The sequence below is a fragment of the Mirounga angustirostris genome, unplaced genomic scaffold, assembly GCF_029215605.1.
Source record: "Mirounga angustirostris isolate CCGP_5_RB_7025 unplaced genomic scaffold, mMirAng1.0.hap1 SCAF_16, whole genome shotgun sequence".
Lineage (NCBI taxonomy): Eukaryota > Metazoa > Chordata > Mammalia > Carnivora > Phocidae > Mirounga > Mirounga angustirostris.
Window position 1 is genome coordinate 58509373 of NW_026991724.1, and position 13896 is coordinate 58523268.

At 51.8% G+C, this 13896-nt stretch overlaps 1 long non-coding RNA gene across 1 annotated transcript in view; it reads left to right on the top strand.

Moving 5' to 3' along the window:
• LOC123856240 (uncharacterized) overlaps positions 1 to 13896 on the top strand; it is a 51852-nt gene that overhangs the window by 25632 nt on the left and 12324 nt on the right. Inside the window, exon 2 of the long non-coding RNA XR_006793658.1 lies at positions 12838 to 12993. This is a non-coding gene — a long non-coding RNA (uncharacterized LOC123856240). The remainder of the gene's footprint in view (positions 1 to 12837; positions 12994 to 13896) is intronic.

Sequence of the window (13896 nt, forward strand, 5' to 3'; positions counted from 1 at the left end):
ACATATGTACATGCAAATACACGTGTACACACTCATACGTACATGCAAATACATGTGTACACACGTACATGCAAATACGTGTACACTCACGTACATGCAAATACACGTGTACACACATGCAAATACACGTGTACACACATATGTACATGCAAATACGTGTACACACTCGTACATGCAAATACGTGTACACTCACGTGCATGTAAATACATGTGTACACACATACGTACATGCAAATACGTGTACGCACTCACGTACGTGCAAATACACGTGTACGCACATATGTACATGCAAATACATGCGTACACACTCATATGTACATGCAAATACGTGTACACATGTGCATGCACATATACACACGTACATGCAAATACACGTGTGCGCACTCACATACGTACATGCAAATACGTGTACACACATACATGCAAATACACATGTACACACATACGTACATGCAAATACGTGTACACACTCATGTACATGCAAATACGTATACACTCACATACGTGCGTGCAAATACACATGTACACACTCAATACGTACATGCAAATACGTATACACTCACATACGTGCATGCAAATACACGTGTACACACTCAATACGTACATGCAAATACGTGTACACACTCACGTACATGCAAATACGTATACACACATACGTGCATGCAAATACACGTGTACACACTCACATACGTGCATGCAAATACACGTGTACACACATACGTGCATGCAAATCCGTGTACACACATGTACATGCAAATACACATGTACACACTCAATGTGTGCATGCAAATACGTGTGCACACGTGCGTGCAAATACATATACACACACGTACATGCAAATACACGTGTGCGCACTCACATGCATACATGCAAATACGTGTGTGCACACACATACACACACACATACGAATGTACGTATATGTTCTACCTCTACCAGTTTGCTTGGGCTGCATGATAAAGCCCCATAGGCTGAGCCGTCTAAACGACAGAAACGTGTTCTCTCCCAGTCCTGGAGGCTGGAAGTCTGAGATCCAGGTGTGCGCAGGGCTGGGTTTCCTGAGGCCTCTCTCCCTAGCCTGCAGACGGCCGCCTTCTCCCCGTTTCCCCCCATGGTTTTCCCGTGTGCGTGTCCGTGTCCTGATCTCTTCTTACGAGGACACCAGTCACATTGGATTAGGGCCCACCCTGACGACCTTAGTTTACCTTAATTACTTCTTTAAAGGCCTGTGTGCAAGTACACTCACACTCGGAGGTGCTGGGGGCTGGGACGTCAGCTTATGAGTTTGGGGGGACACAATTCGGCTTGTAACACCACTGGTTATTTCTCTGGTAGAACTCTGACGATTCTTGAACCTATACTGTTTCTGCATTAGGGAGCTGGTGGCCTCCCTCCCTGGGAAAGGGGAGGATTTGGAAGTGTGAGGGGCTCCACACAGCTGGGTAGAGACCTCCGGGACTGGGGGGGACCCTCGACTGCCTCTGGGAAGGGAGAACGTTGTCCTAACATTTCTCTCTCCCAGACAACAGCGGCATGGCCAACCTGCGCTCAGATCGGCCTCCATGTGCCGCATTCGCTCCCCGGGGGAGATTTCCACAGGTCGAGCTACAGGTCAGAGAGCAGGAAGGGTCTTCGAGATTCGCTGTGTCTCTGAATTTTATCCCAAATCAGGCGGTGGCTCCGCCGTGTTGCCTGTTTTTTGGAGGCTGTGTTTCTGTTTCTCTGTGCTCACTGCGCAGATAAGCCTGTCAGTGTTTACTCGAGATCGGGGCTGTGTTTCTGCAGCTTGTCATCCGATTTTCTTCCCTCGTGACGATGTCCCATGATATGAAATATTTCTCCATAATTTTGATTGTGTTTTCAAAGGGAGAGAAATTTGTTTTTATCTTTTAATTAAAACAGTGCGAAGTTCTCATTTTTGTGCGCCATTCCTGTGTTCTATAGTCTTGTTTCCAATCATTTTGTCTCACAGACACTCTGTGAGAGTCCCCCTCGGTCTGTGTCTCTGGGCACTTCGGCTGCATTCATTAAGAATCTACCGGTTGGGGCGCCTGGGTGGCTCAGTTGGTTAAGCAACTGCCTTCGGCTCAGGTCATGATCCTGGAGTCCCGGGATCGAGTCCCACGTCGGGCTCCCTGCTCAGCGAGGAGCCTGCTTCTCCCTCTGACCCTCCCCCCTCTCATGTACTCTCTCTCATTCTCGCTCTCTCAAATAAATAAATAAATCTTTAAAAAAAAAAAAAGAAAAGATTACTACTAAAGATTTAAAAAAAAAAAAAAAAAAAGAATCTACCGGTTGTGTTGGATTCATGAAGACCAAAGCGGATACAGTATGAACTTCATACAGTACTGACCCCCTGCCTGTCAGAAACCGCACCCTGGCTGAGGCGCGGAGTCCGTGGTGGAGGGAGCGGAGGAGGAGGCTGGGCTAGCCATCTGGGACTCCGGCAGGGGACGCTTGGGCCAGCATGGTAGCCGGGAGGGGATAACGGGACAGGCCAACATTTTAAGGGGGAGCCGAATAGTGATGGAGGTTCCTCCTCCCTGGGTGAAGCTGTTAGAAGTTATCCCGGGGGCCGATGAAGCCTCGTGAAGACCCCACCCTGGAACGGTCCCTGATCTAGAGAATTTCCTTCCGAAAGATGCGCCTTGTGGACACCGTGCTGGAGGGATCCATTTCTAAAGCGCAAACATAGTTTCTTTTGCAACCATGTCTCGTAACTGTTCCAAAGTTTTAATCACAGAGAAAAGGAAAGAATGGCAGTGTAGCTCGACCTGTGGTTCCCACATTTGTGGGAAGGGTCACAGGCCAGTGAACACTTGCCATCTGAGCTCTGCGATGCTCACCGCACACACTCAGGCCACGTGAAGAGTGTCCGTGTGTTAATTTGTGCTCTGACACGTCACACGTGGTAACGTACGTGCACCCACCTCTCCACACTCACACACCAGCTTGCAGGCAGTGCAGAGCCTGGCGCGTTAGGGTTCAGAACTTCGCAAACCAACCCGCCGGAGAAGTCCTGGGCCCCCTTCTCCCCAGCAGCCTGCCTCCCACCAGGCCTCCTCTGGGAAAGCTCTGATGCGTCCAGCTGTGGGGCTCAGTATGGAGAGGGGCTTTCATCCCCAGAGCAACTGGAGCGTGAATCAGGGAGGGACAGGGCCATTTTACTGGGGGAAGGAAGCAGAACAATGAGGAGGTTACTGCAGGAAATGAGAAAGATGGTCAGTAACGAAACAGAGCATTTTGAGGCAGAACTGGTAGATCTCTGTGTCTGGAAAGGGTGCCTCCAAGGCCCCGTGCCCAGGGTTCCTGCCCAGCCCCGCCGTGACCGAGTATTTTAAAATACAGGCTTCAGTATGACTTAGGCGTGGCCAGGTCAACACAGATCAGGAGATGAGTGCCTCTGAAAACGTCAGTGGCTACTCACCATTCTCGAGAGGAGAGGGCACACCCAGTCAGGCAGGGGCCACGCAGGGAAGCAGCGCGTCGGCCAGGAGGCAGAGGGCGCGAGGGGGACCCGCAGCAAGAGCCTGGGCCGTGGCTTCCGTGGGAAGGAGCAGGCAAGGCCGAGGAAGCAGGCTTAGGGTCGGCTCGCCTGGATCGTTTCCGCGAGCGGTGGGGCGCGGGGGCTGCCCCTGGTTGTCGGGCGCCTGGCCCTGGGCGGCTGAGGGCGGGTGGACAGTGGCCCAGAGGGTGCGCGCCCCCCGGAGCAGGTGGGGGGTGGGCTCTGGATTGGCTGGCGTGCATACAAGAGGCACGCTCCGCTGGTTGCCTGTCTCTCGGAATTAGCTGTCCCTCGAGGGGCAGTCCCTGCAGGGTCAGCAAGGCCCCGAGAGGTCACAGCGTCAGAGACACAGACAGTGAGAGGCCTGGTTAATACGGCCAGGAGAGGGGTGGGGCAGCTCCAGGTTCCTCTGTCCTGCTACTGGTGGTGAGGGTGGGGGACCCAGGCTGCAGAGAGCTGCATGGTGAGGTTGGATGCCGCCAGGCCAGCCTTGTTCCCACGTCTCCTCTGTCCGCGGCTCTGCCTCCTAAAGCAGCGCTTCTCAAATTTTTCTGTGCTTTTGAATCACCTGGCAGCTGACTGAGTAGGTCTGGTGGAGCCTGTTATTCCTGCATTTCTAACAACGGTCTAGCAGCCCCAGGCACACCGGGAGTGCCGGTCACCCCACTGGCCAGGCCCAGGCTCTGCGCAGAGAAGTCCGGGCTGAGCCCACCCCTTCCCAAGACGGCTTCTCAGTGAGGCAGGCCTTCTACACGCTGCCCTTGGCACCCTCTGGCCAGGTTGACCTTCCACTGTTGGCGTCCTCTCCTTCCGGAGTGTGAATGCGCTTGGATTTGGTTCTGCTGCCCATCCAGGCAATCTCACATCACCTGTCTCCGGGGAGGACTCGCCGCCTGTGCGCATGCGAACTCATCTGCCTTCTCCCCGCTGCTCGAGGCCTGGTCTTTGGCGGCCTGCTGTCCACACCCCGAGCGACGGCGAGACATTAGCCACTGGAGCCCTCTTTTCTGTAACGCTGAGCCCCGAACTCCGTCTGTGGCCACCGGAGCTGGGCACTGTCCGCTCAGGCAGAAAGGGGGTGACTGTTTAGTGGCCACGCAGTGTGAAGCCTCTGGGTGAAGAAGCAACAACCAACACACAGAATAGAGAAGATGGGCGAACGTGGCTTCATGCAGATGGAACCCACAGGTGCCAAGGGAAGGGGAGCAAGAAGCTGGCAAAAACAGAGGCGGCACAGTCCAACCCTCGTGGTTCGTATACAAAGGGCGCAGACGTGTCCAAAAGACCGAAGCTGAAGACCAGAAAGGAAGGGCGAGCAAAGGGCTGGCAAGAAGCTGCGTGTGGAAGAGAACATTCGAATTATCAGTAAGTACGGAGAGATACTCCACCTCTCCCGTCTGGCAGAGTGGACATGGAAGTCAAAGTGAGGCGCCACTTTCCACGCTAGATGGAAATACGGGGAGCGTGCGAGGGTGTGGCTGGAGACACGGGTTCATCTGTGGCCCATGTGAGGCGTGGTCTGGTGCTGCCTTTCTGGTCCACGTTTTAGCCATCGGTCCGAACACCCTTCGACCCAGCAATCCCTGCATTTGGGAACTGGGTCCTCAGTCGACAGGGAGGCTGCACCCAGCAACAGGGGCTATGTAACCTGGGGGACAATCTTTGCTTCTCCCGCCGAGGGGATATTTGGCAGCGAATACAACCACGTTTGGTTGTCACAACGGGCGGGGGGCAGGGCAGGTGCTCCCAGCATCTAGTGAATTGACCGGGGATGATGTTGCACATCCTCAAATGCACAGGACAGCCTCCCCCCCCAAAAAAGAATAACTGGCCCCAAATGTCAGCCACGCTGGGTTGAGGAAGCCGCCCTGAGCCCAGCAGTTCTGCTCCCGGTGTGTGCCCCGGACAGGGGGGCTCCCTCCAATCCCCACAAGGACTCAGGTACAAGAATGCCCACTGCAATGCGTAGGCAACACCGTGTGTGTGCCAGGCACCGTGCCAGGGATGGGGGCCGTTCTCGTATTCTTTGTGGTGGGAAAAAAAAAGGGAAAGGGAAACAAGCGTCCGTTGACAGAGAACAGGCAAGCAGGTTGCCTTAGTATCTCAAGTTCCTGTAACAATCCAATCCACCAGGAGCACTGCGCGTGGACTGGGGCGGCAGGGGGGACATTCCTTCTGTCAGTGAACTTGTATGACGCGCTAAGGTGCGCTCACCAGCACTGGGAACACCCCCCTGCAACACACACACACACACACACACACACACACTGATGGGGGGGACGACTTCCAGTGTCTCTCCTCCCCCCTCCCCCAGCTGCAGTTTCCATGGCAACAGCTGAGCCCACCTCCTTCTGGAGACCAGGTAATTGCTCTAGGAGGGGAGGGCAGCTGGGGGTTCAGGCCCACAGTCTTGCAGCAGTGGTCTGAGCCGGACTCTCGTGCCCCTTGAAATACATCCTTGAATGGGAGCTCGGCAAAAGATCACAAAACCCGCTGTGAGGGCCTCCCAGGACCCGGTCAGAAATCACACGTGTCTTTAAAGCACCAGTAACATCAGCATTATGGTTTCTTCTCCTTGTTCATTCGTTCATTCATTTATTCGACAAATATGGGTCGACTGTCCTGGGAGCGGGGATACAAGGAAAGGCAGGCTCTTGGCTCGGAGAGCTGAGCTGTGAGGGGCTTCTGTTCCTTCCAAGGAGGTTCTCTTAGAGTCATTCAGCAGAAGCTGATGGAGGGACCACTGCGGGCGAGGGTCACGCGAGGCAGAGGGGGTGCATGAGGAAGAAAGCACACCAAACTCCCTGCCCTCAGCGAGCATGTAGTCCAGTGGCGGGGGGAGATGTTAAACCAACATATGTATTTGGGTTCCCTACTGTCTGCCTGGCCTGTGGGAGGGTCTCCAAACGTTTTCAGAATGTGAACAAATGAGTGGATTCTGTTCAGCTCACAGTCGGGATTCTGGTGCCTTTATTCTTTTAACGTGTTGTCATAGCATTAAGCTTCCTTCCTTGGATGGATGGGCAGTTGGTCGGATATTAGAGACCCTAGAATTGTCTGAGTAGGAGGAAGGAGGACCACACGGGACAGGGAGAGAGCCGATGGCCTTCAGCTTTCTGCTCAGCACAGAAAGCTTGGGTGAATGTTTTCATATTTGGATGGAGAAGAGCTCAGGAAAGACAACTCTAGAACTTTTACTGCCTTAAGAAGAAAAGACAAGAGCTGGAAAAGTAGGTACAGAAGGAAAAAAAAAAAGTAAAGCAAAGAGACAAAATGGGTGAAACTACTTTGCAACCTAATGAAGATCAAAGAAATTGTATCTTTTATCTGCCAGTTGTGTTTGTGACAAATGAATTTAAAATATGAGGGGGGCAGAAATGAGCCTCAAATTATATATATGGACAGGAAGGCTTTAAAGAAGAAAATTGAGGGAAGCCTGGGTGGCTCGGTTGGTTAATCGTCTGCCTTTGGCTCAGGTGGTGATCTCAGGGTCCTGGGATCGAGTCCCTCATCGGGGAGGCTGCCACTCCCCCTGCTTGTGCTCTCTTTCTGACAAATAAATAAATAAAATATTTTTTAAAAATTAAGAAAATTGAAATGATCAAAAAATACAAAATGATATTCCAACCTCTTTGTACTCAAAAACAACAACAACAACAGAACCCTGGATGTGAAAAGCAAACTGGCAAGCCGTTTTTCCCATTGTCAGAGGGACAGAGATGAAAACATCGTCCAGCGGAGTTGGCAGTTGCGTGGAAAACGGATACCTTCCGGGGCTGGTGTTGAGAAGGCAGCTTGCTCTAACCTTTCTGGCAAGTTCTTTTAGTGGTGGGCCTTAGCTTGTAAAACGCGTATGCCCCTTGACCCGGCAAACCCACCTCCAGGAGCCTGGGCCCCGCAGACGTTCACAAAAAAACCCACAGCCACACTGAGGTCGAGGCGGTCCCAGGGACAAATGCATAGAATGTGCGCACCGGGATGTGAAGTGCCCTTTGCTGCAGGACTTTACAGCCCAAAGACACGAATTCTTCGCTTGATCAAGAAACTGTGTTTTGAAGGATATTTAATGTTAGGATTTTATGTTAAATCAACAAGAGCTGGACTAAAAACTTGTATAGGCATCAATTATCCAAATTTGAGCAAATATAACCCATTTACTTGTCCATTCATTAACCCGGCATGTGCCAGACACTCACTCCACCCCAGACCGAGGTGAGGACACAACAGAGATGAAAAACACAATGTGTCTATTCCCAGAGGGCGTCCATTTCTGCAGGTGACGAAGACAGAAGTCCAAGACCATTTCGGGGAGCAGTGTGACAATATCTAAAAAAGCTGGTGAGGTGCATTTCCCTACCACTCAGAAAACCCAGTTTGAGATTCGTGCCCTGCAGGAAACTCTCACACGGATTTGTTTGTTCAAACTCTGTGCCGGGTACTGCTCTGTGCCCTGGAGAGAAGCGTAGCAAAGAAGAGAAATGGATGCCATCCTAAATGTCCACCAACAAGCAGTGTGCACATCCACTGAGGTCTGTCCAGACAACGGAATATGACGGACATTTTTCGAGCAAGAGAGAATGGACACGAGCTGCAGAATGACTCGTCGATGTAAGACCTCCACCCCGTCTCTCTCAGCTCCCTGCTTCATGTTCTCTGTTGCCCTCGGAATTCCCCGAGATTATTTCTCTCCTGTCTCTCTGCTCGCCACTTTTAGCTGGCATTATTTTGGATTCGGGGAACGCAATTCATGTTGGTGAGGTGGGCTGCCTGTGTGTGTGTGATTCTCCTGGGAACACACAGCAGTGAGGAGAAAACACTCTTGGTTCAGAGACGCGGAGAGGGGGTGCCGAGCCCTTTACTTTTGCAGCAGACTTTTAGTAAGCACCTGCTTTGGGATAGCCAGACATTTTGATCCCAGCACAGTCTGACTGCAGAGCTGGAAATTTCCAGTACTCCTGAGGCTCTCGCTCTCTGGCCCCCTCCCCTCTCCTTCCAGGAGCCCACTGCGGTTTCCATGGCAACGGCCTGAGCCCGCCTCTGCGGCTCAGTCAGGTGACAGCTCTTGAGAGAAAACAGATGACGAGGTGCCCCCTGACAGAGACCCAGCCTGGGTGGGGGCGGGGGGGGTGGTCTCACACCTGCAGCCCCTCCCCACTGCTGGTCGGGCCCATCCTTTGTGCACATTCATGCACATCATTAGATGGGGGTCAGTGAGTAGGAACACAAAGCAGGCTCTTTGGGTCCCAGCAGGCCTTATAAGAACTCACAAACCCCCCACAAGAAGCGGGGATGTTGGTCTTAGCCTTTCAACACTCACTGACTCATTCTACATATTGATTAAGCCCCACTCTTTTCATGAAGCCAGGGATGCGATGGGGAGAAAAACAAGCAGTCTCCACCCTGAGACCCTAATATCCGAGACATCTGTTCCTCTGAAACAGGCATTTAATCATCAGACAAATAGGTACCGAGGCCCCCCGGCCACGTACCAGGTGACAGAGCAGGGGGTCAGACGCGGCAGAAACCAGACAGTGGAAAGCCCCTGCTTCTGGGGCTTCTCTTCTAGTGGGGTCGCGGACAGTGGACAGGAGAACCCAGAACACAGCACCGTGATTAGAGCAGTGAAGAAAAAAAGCTTGGGCAGAGGCTGGGGAGAGGGCCCAGGAGAGGATGGGCATTGAGCAGATGTGTAAGGGAAGGGAGTGAACAGGGATGAAGGAAGAGGGGCCCAGGCTGTCTGGGGGCTTGTTGGGACATCCTAGGAAGGAAGCAGCCCCCCAGCAGCGTGAGATAACAGAACGTAAGAGGTGAAGTCAGCGATGGAGGAAGGTCAGGTCACGATGGAAGGCACTTTGGATTGTATTAATTAGCCCCTGTAAGTATTAATCTAGAGAGTGTTATTTGTATTAAGTGTGTCCATCATTCAGTGACACAAGGATGGAGGCGTCCACGTGGCTCAGAGTCCGTGGGAGGGAGAGGAATCATGCTGACAAACACACGGAGGTGACATCAGAAGGACGAGTGGTTTACTTGGTGACCACCCTGGTGCCAGGTCCCGCCTCCGGGAAAGGGACGCGGAGAGAGGCATTTCGGCATTGGTTTGGGGTTTGGCGTCTGGGGGGGTGCCTCGTGGGCAGGGCTGTGAATACCAGGGTTGGGAAGGGGTCAAAGGCGGCAATGGTGATGGTGATGTTAGTCACAAGGACACATTTCGCCCGAGCGACTGATTCCCCTGGGCTGTGTGAGCTCCAGGTGCTGTGTGCCTTCCATTCACCCTCACGGCACTAAAAGGCAGTTGCTACCGTTCCCCGTTTTACAGATGAGGTCCCTGAGGCAGAGAGGATGAGGAAGGCCTCTCCGCGTTGCGGTTAAATGTGGCGGCACAGGTTCCAATCCATCATGCCATCTCTGTCATCTCTTCGAGCCTCAGTTTCCCTGTCTGGTTAAGAGAACCCTGTTAGGCCCTGGACAGCACTTTGGGTTTTATTAATTAGCCATTGTAAGTATAAATATACATAATATTGTTTATCAGCTCTGACAGGGCTTATAAGAAAAATGGGGCCAAAAGAACACCTTGACTCACAGATGTATCTGAGATTAAATTTCACATGCAAGTTTAGGTTTGCATACAGTAGGTGCTCAATAAACACGAGTGACACATTTTCAATAGGAGTAGGAGGACTTTCCTTTCCTACCTAAAGATTGGAAAATGAGTAGGCAGGCCATGGGGCTTCGGTGTAGAGTTGTGCAGACTGTTCACTGCACAAGGGTGATAATCAAGGCTGGTAAAAGGGTTGAAATCCAGACCATCCTGTCCCACCAAGCTGGGCATGGAGCTGTGAGGCTGCACCCCCCCAGGGAAGGGGCATCCTTTGCTACTTCAGGTAAGGTCTGGGCAAGCCGTGGTCCTGTCGCCTCCCTGCACCGGGCCTTTTGGACACCAGATCAAGGAGACGCTGGTGTTAACAGCCAGCATTCTTGGCAGCGACAGAAGCCAGCATGACACCAGCCGTTGAGAGAGGCACAGGGGGATGGCAGGTAGATCTTTGGAGAGGCAGGACAGCTTTAGATCCCTGTGGAGGTTCTGGAGGCAGACTCGTAGAGGCCGGCCGCAGACTGGTCTGGGGAGGACACAGTCACTGCTGCCCCCAGACTCGAGGGTCCCCTGCGGCCCCTGGGAATGAACGTTCACTGTCCAGGAGGCGTTCTCTGCCATCCCACTAACCTGCGCGCCTCGATGACAAATAAGGGGAGTCCTTACTCGGAGGAGGTGGAGGAAGAGATTAAACAGGGATTCTTTTTTGATCTGTTTCTGTATGTGAATTTACAAACACATCCACAAATCATACAGGCTTCTCACTTAGTACATCCCGAGCATTTTACACATACAACTCTGTTATTGTAATCACTCCCATCGATTTTTACTTTAATTCAATGTAACACAGGATTTTAGAAGTGGGCTCGAAATGCTTGATGCCTACGAAGTCCCAGGGAAGTCACCCGGCACTGGAACTAAAGCCAGGAGAAAATCAGAGTCAAGATTTTCACACCAGAAAAGTGGAGAGAAACTCATCTGCAGCTGGCTCCAGGGAAGGCATCTACAGAACAGACGACTAGTCTTAAATATGTTTGGGAATGAATGTCTCCAGAACACTGGCTATGTTTTACTGTTTCCGAGAAAGCCTTTCCCTTCCTGAGTTAGAAGGCAATACATAGAGAGCTTGGACTCCAGTCTGGCACTCAGTTCATTAATCAGGGAAAATTCTGAGGTCGGTTGATTTATCTGGCACGCAGACTGAATGTTGACATTCTTCGAGCCTCGTCCAGAGGGCCATGAAACTCCGGACGAACTCCTCTCCCATGTGAACCATCTTTTCAGTTTAATTCTGGCTCAGACTCCGCAGTGAGCGGCTGGTGCCAGCACCTCGTTGAGGGACACAGTTTCTCTTGGGCCTTTCCTCTGCTCAGTATGAGATTCGACGTGTCAGCGTTCTTACCATCACAGAGAGGGAAGGATGCACGAACGAGTCCCAAAAGCACACAAACACGAGCACAAAGACACATAAAGCTGACCACATAAAACCAGTGAGATGTCACCTCGCCCACCAGGATGGTTACTATTAAAAACAAACAAACAAAACCCAGCAGGTATCAAGTATCGGGGAGGATGTGGAGAAGCAGGAACCCTCGTGCACCATTGGTGGGCGTGCAAGCTGGTGCAGCCACTCTGGAAAACAGTATGGCAGTTCCTCAAAAAATTACAGATGGAGCTACCCTACTACCCAGCAATTGCTCTTCTGGGTACACACCCAAAAGAACTGAAAGCAGGGTCTTAAAGAGGTATTTGTACACCCGTGTTCAGAGAGGCATTATTCACAGGAGCTGAAACGTGGAAGCAACCCAAGTGTCCATCAGTGAATGAATAGATGGACAAAATGCGGTCTGTCCGCACAAGAGAATACTATTCAGCTTAAAAAGAAAGGAGGAGGGCGCCTGGGTGGCTCAGATGGTTAAGCATCTGCCTTCGGCTCAGGTCGTGGTCCCGGGGTCCTGGGATCGAGCCCTGCATTGGGCTCCCTGCTCCTTGGGAGCCTGCTTCTGCCTCTGCCTCTCTCTCTCTTTCTCTGTGTCTCTCATGAATAAATAAACAAAATCTTAAAAAAAAAAAAAAAAAAGAAAAGAAAGGAGGGATGCCTGGGTGGCTCAGTCAGTTAGGCGTCCGAGTCTTGATTTCGGCTCAGGTCATGATCTCAGGGTCCTGGGATCAAGCCCCGCATTGGGCTCTGTGCTCAGCATGGAGTCTGCTTGAGATTCTCTCTCTCTCTCCCTCTGCCCCTCCCCACTCAAAATAAATAAATCTTAAAAAAAAAAAAAAAGGAAGGAAATCCTAACGTGCATGGACCTTGAGGACGTTTTGCCAAGCGGCTTAAGCTAGTCACAAAAAGACAGTGTTATGGTTCCATTTATATGAGGTACTTAGAATAGAAAGTAGACGGTGGCGCCACGGGTTGGGGGAGGGGGAAGGGGAGTTGTCATTTCGTGAGGACGGAGTCTCAGTTTCACAAGATGGAAAGTCCTGGAGACGGATGGTGGGGACGGTTGTGGAACAATGTGAATGAACCTAAACTGGACCATATCCTTAAAAATGGTTAAGATGGTACGTTTTATGTTGTTATATGTATTTTAGCACAATTTTTAAAAAGAGTGTATATGTATATGTATCAGGGAAAGCCACAAGTTAAGAGAGATTGAAAACGCAACTGGCTGACGTCATTGCAGCCGACGTGGTAGTCAAAGGAATGTATGTCACTTACGTGTATGAATTGTGTTTCAGGCCAGTAAGAGACTGTAAAACAGGACGAAGGATCTGAAAAGGTGTTCACAGAGCAGAACTCCCAGCGTGCAAGCAAAAGTCACAGAGGTCTCGTCCCACCTCTGACCCACAACCCGGATGCCGAGCCAAACCGAGACGCGGTTTCCACCACATCAGGTAGGCAAGGATGACAACACGCCGTCAACGGGGGGCTGGGGAAGCAGGCCCCTTCCTAGTGCGGGCGGTGGGCACACGTGGGCTACGGCCTCTCTGTCCGGTATTTTTGGCAAAGTTTAAAATACGTTTGCCCAACGACCCAGCCGTTCTGCTTCCAGAACTCACAAGCACGTGAATGCCCACCTTGTGGTCATGGTAGCGGCCGTGATTAATTAAAACCAGTGAGGTAGGGGCTTGTAGTGAAAACGAGAAAGTGCTTTCCTACAAAGCAACTTGCGTTTTTGAAGAGTACTTAACGCCATGGGAGTTGGGGTCCCCGAGACGACCCGCGGTTTCCATGATTCACTGGAAGGACCTTGGGACGTGGCACGAACTTGTCCTCACACCTGGGTCCGCAGCACCCACACGTTTTCGTCATGCGCGCGTGCCTGGCATCATTTCCTTCCTGCGTTTAGTGAAAGCACTTGGTTATTTATTTGGGTTTCGCTCACCAAAATTCACTTAGCAGGGAGGAATAGGCAAGTGCAGTTCTCCCTAGAATCAAATACAGACCACTTCTATTTTTCCCTCGCAAGGAGGACGCGTTCCTCACGTCACAGATAGAACAGACAGTGTGTGTGTTGGCGGGGGGGGGGGGGGGGGCGGCAAACGAATTTTGTTCTTTCCGCAAACTCCTGTCGTGTGGCATGTATGCGAGGACGTCCTCAAACTCACGTTTGCCTCTGGAGCCTGGATGTTTCGGCGCCCTGAGCCTCTCTCTCTGTGTGTCTCCACGATTCTGCATCCCCCTCCCCTCCCCTCTCCCCTCACCCTCAGCTGCGGTTCCCATGGCAACAGGCAAGAGTGGCCTTTGTCCTGCAAAGGTCTTCAGGGAGAACAGCAAACAGCAGTGGACAACAAAAT